The sequence below is a fragment of the Giraffa tippelskirchi genome, chromosome 3 (assembly GCF_054371585.1).
Source record: "Giraffa tippelskirchi isolate mGirTip1 chromosome 3, T2T-mGirTip1v1.2.pri, whole genome shotgun sequence".
Classification (NCBI taxonomy): Eukaryota; Metazoa; Chordata; class Mammalia; order Artiodactyla; family Giraffidae; genus Giraffa; species Giraffa tippelskirchi.
The window spans coordinates 183,760,483-183,765,077 of NC_137277.1; the positions used below are offsets into that span (position 1 = coordinate 183,760,483).

The window sequence follows — 4,595 nt, forward strand, 5'->3', positions numbered from 1 at the left end:
ATATAGAAGAATTTGGGGAGAACTGCTGTCTTAACAATACCGAGTCTTCCAATCCATGAACATAGATTGTCTTTCCATATATTTATATCTTTTAAAATCTCTTTCAGCAATATTTTATAGATTTCATTGTACAAGTCTTGTGCTATTTTTTATGATAATTTCTATTTATTGTTGAGAACAGAAAATATGGTTTTATTTAGACTCTCCTTTAAAATTTTCTTCTTTTTTTCAGAGGGTCTGAACAGATCTTTTTATTTTATTTTTACAGAACAAGTTTACATATAGTTCCACTATATACTGCAATTATTTTCTAAGTAGATAAATTAAGATTTTTAGTTGGAGTTTCAACATCAAACTCTCAAAAACTCTTAACATTCACTAATAGAATGACTATACAGAGAAGTAGAAGGGTATAGTAGACCTGAAGAGCACTATGAACCAATTCAACATAATTAAAATTTATACAATTTTCACACAACAGTAGGATACAAAGTTCCCACAGATTATAAACTAGGAGACACTGGAACATACCCAGGGACATAAAATAAGGTGCAAAAATCTCATGGTCTAAAAGTATTGAAATCATACAAAGTCTGTTCTCTTATCACTGTGGAATTATGTTAGAAATGAATATCGAAAGATATTTGAAAAAAACCCACGTATTTTCAAGCTTGCACAATTTTTATCCTCAATGTTTACTTATTTTTTATGTGATTATGTGCAGCGTTATTTTACTTATTTATCATTGAGGTATAATCGACATCTAACATTATGTTAGTTTTAGGCATACAACATAATGATTCAACATTTGCATATATTGTAAACTGATCATCACAACAAGTCTAGTTAACATCTATCACGATCAGTTCAGTTCAGTCGCTCAGTCTTTGCGACCCCATGAATCGCAGCATGCCAGGCCTCCCTGTCCATCACCAACTCCCGCAGCTTACCCAAACCCATGTCTATCGAGTCTGTGATGCCATCCAACCATCTTATCCTCTGTCGTCCCCTTCTCCTCCTGCCCCCAATCTTTCCCAGCATTAGGGTCTTTTCCAATGAGTCAAATCTTCTCATGAGGTGGCTAAAGTATTGGAGCTTCAGCTTCAACATCAGTCCTTTCAATGAACACCCAGGACTGATCTCCTTTAGGATGAACTGGATACATAGGTATAAATTTTTTTCTTATGATGAGAACTTTAAAAGATTTTTTTCTCTTGGCAACTTTCAAATAGGCAATACGTTGTTATTAACTATAGTCACCATGCTATATATTATATCATTTCAGTTCAGTTGCTCAGTTGTGTCCGACTCTTTGCGACCCCCTGGACTGCAGCATGCCAGGATATATTATATCCCTATGAGTAATTTATTTTGTACCCAGAAGGTTGTACCTTTTGACCTGGTTCACCCATGTCATCCATTCCCTACTGCCTGCTCCTGGCAACCACCGCTGTTCTCTGTATCTATGAGCTTGTTTTTTTTTTGGTTGTTGTTGTTTGTTGATCTCACATAAGCGAAATCATACAGTATTTGTCTTTCTCTGTCTGACTTATTTTACTGAGCACAACACCTTCAAGGTCCATTCATATTGTTGCAAATGGCAAGATTTCATTCCTTTTTATGGCTAAATGGTATTCCATGTTGTGTGTGTATGTATATCTGTACACAGATATATGCCACATTTTCTTTATCCATTCATCCATTGATACTTAGGTTGTTTCCACATGCAATGTTATTTTAATGCTGTAAGCAGAGGAGAAAGAAAGGAAAATAAAAATATCCTGAGTAGGCTTTTGATAAATGATTGAGCACATTATGGTCTGTTCTACCAATGAGATATTCTGGGATTATTAAAAGTGGTTGTTATGCGTTTCCCCCAGAAGGGTCACTCTGACCATGGAGATGTTGAGTGTAGGAACAACGATGAATTCATCTCCCTTTTCCCGGGACAGCCAGACACAAACTAGATGCTGCCTGTGGTAGCAACTCATGCAGGCCACCAAATATTTGTTTCTTCTCCTGTTGTACTTTCTTACCCCTTGAAGTTAGTTGTGGCCATGTGACTTGCTTTTACCAATGAAACATGAAAGAATGCACTATATGTCACTCTTGAGCAGAAACTTTAATAGCCAGTGTGCAACTTTCCATACTTTAACCTCTGCAGAGGTGGCTGGATGCACCTCAAGGCTGCTCCGTCAGCCTGGCCCTGGAGTGAGGATGACAAGGAATAGAGACACTGACAATGGACATGTAGAATGGGCAAGAAATAAAATCTGCTTTAAACTGCCAAGATAATGTTGTTACTGCAGCAAACCTAACTCATCCTGACTAGTATATGGATAAATATTTGTTGAAAAAGATGAATGAAACTAAAGAGTAGAACATTAAATTCTGTCTTGTCCAAAACTATGAAAAAAATGTCTGAAAATCGGCTGTAAACTTAAGGAAGTTAAAGTCAGCGTGTTAAAGGTGGGGATTTGGGGTGAATTGTTTCTCCTTTAAAAGTGTCTTTTGGGACTTCTCTGGTGGTCCAGTGGTTAAGAATCCATTTGCTTATACAGGGGACACAAGTTTGATCCCTGGTCCAGGAAGATCCCACATGCCTTGGGGCAACTGAGCCCGTGTGCTGAAACTAAAGAGCCAGCGTGCTGCTACTGAAGCCCACATGCCTAGAGCCCGTGCTCTGCAACAAGAGAAGCCACCACGATGAGAAGTCCATACACCGCAACTAGAGAGTAGCCCCCACTGGCTGCAACTAGAGAAAGCCCACGCACAGCCTTGAAGACCCAGCACAGCCAAAAATAAATAAATAAATAAAATTAAAAGTGTCTTTTGGATTCCTGGACCCAATCCCAAAGTCTATGTGGGGTGGGGGAGGGGCGGACTCCCAGACAACACTGGACGATTCTCAGACCCAGCAAGGCTTCTGAGAATTCAACTCAGTTCTGACACTCTCTACCCAGAAACAGCATCAGATTCCACAGGTTTGAGAACTCAGTCCCACGAGACAACCCCTCTCTCCCACTTCAGATGCCAGTCACAAGCTTGGGTTATCACCTGTGCTTCTGACCAACCAGCTATGGATCAGAGGTTCCAATGACCCCCGCTCCTTGGGTCTGATTAACTTGCCTCAGGGTTTTAGAAACCCTGTGTTAGGAACAGGGTCAAAGACAAGTATTAGAACAAGAGATGCTCTTAGTGCCCACATCACTTAGGAAATGACAAGGATTTCAGAAGTTCTATATCAGAAACGGGGCCAAAGATCAAATGTATTTCTTTTGCTGCTGCTGCTACGTCGCTTCAGTCGTGTCTGACTCAGTGCAACCCCATAGACGGCAGCCCACCAGGCTTCGCCGTCCCTGGGATTCTCCAGGCAAGAACACTGGAGTGGATTGCCATTTCCTTTTCCAATGCATGAAAGTGAAAAGTGAAAGTGAAGTCACTCAGTCGTGTCCGACTCTGCGACCCCATGGACTGCAGCCTATCAGGGTCCTCTGTCCATGGGATTTTCCAGGCATGAGTACTGGAGAGTGGGTTGCCATTGCCTTCTCTGGTATTTCTTTTAATAAATCACAATATCATAGTGTGTTTTAATGGATATTCAGCATCACTCATAAGAGGAGAAATGTGAAGCAAAAGAAAACCAAGATTACATTTTCACGTAGCACTTTGGCAAACATCAAAAGATTTGACTCACACTCAGTTGGTGGAAGTGTAAATTAGTCCAATGTGAAGAAGTGTACTTTAGTGATAACTATCAAAATTCCCTTTGATCTGATAGTTCTGCTTCTAGGACTTTAACTTACAAAAATCCTTGCACAGAGGCAAATGTTGTACCGAAGAAAACATCTTGTCTTTTGCCCCCACTGCCTGTGAAGACATTTTCTGCAGCCGGGTCTTCTCGTCCCTTGGTTGAAACGGAGAGCAGATTCCCGGACTTCACTGGATGCTCTCAGATTTTAAGTTTCCGATCTCCTAAGTCATGAAATAGTTTCAGTAATTTGAAAGAGTTAAGAGTCACAACTTCAGACCTCTCTCCCAGCCCAGGCTTGCTCCACAATGAAAACATTTTCCTTTTCCCCTTCCTCCCTCTTTTTCTCCCTCCCTCCATTCCATCAACCTCTGCTGAGCACCTACTGTGTGTTAGGAACTCTTCCAGTTCTGGGGAAATAGCAGGGACCAGGAAGGATGGATGACTTTGGGGTTATTAGTATGGCAATGATAGGGACAGAGTAAAGGAACAAAGTAGGTAATTAAATAGTTAATCCCACTAGAGAATTGTAAGTAAAGAAAAAAAAAAGAAGAAGAAGGTGTGGGAGACCCCTGTAAGTTAATGATTACTCAAGAAAGAAAGTTAACGATTCAGTTCAGTTCAGTTGCTAAGTTGTGTCTGACTCTTTGTGACCTCATGGACTGCAGCACCCCAGGCTTCCCTGTCCATCACCAACTCCTGGAGCTTACTCAAACTCAAACTTTAAAGTCCCTGGAGCTTACAGGCTAATGGAAAAGACAACAATAAAATAGGAAATCAATTGCGGAAGTTAATGGTTGGTTAACCACAAAACCAAGCAGGTTACTTGGCATAAAGTGCATGC

General features: G+C 40.5%; 1 long non-coding RNA gene across 2 annotated transcripts; it reads right to left on the reverse strand.

Annotated features, from left to right (window-relative positions):
* Positions 1-214: 214 nt before the first annotated feature.
* Positions 215-4,392, reverse strand: LOC145542611 (uncharacterized). Of its 2 annotated transcripts, none has more exons than XR_014079973.1 (3): positions 4,138-4,392; positions 1,449-3,975; positions 215-991 (listed from the first exon to the last, which is right to left on the reverse strand). It is a non-coding gene; the product is annotated as an uncharacterized LOC145542611 (long non-coding RNA). The 2 variants fall into 2 exon arrangements; XR_014079974.1 differs by having other exon boundaries at positions 215-999.
* Between the last annotated feature and the right edge of the window lie 203 nt (positions 4,393-4,595).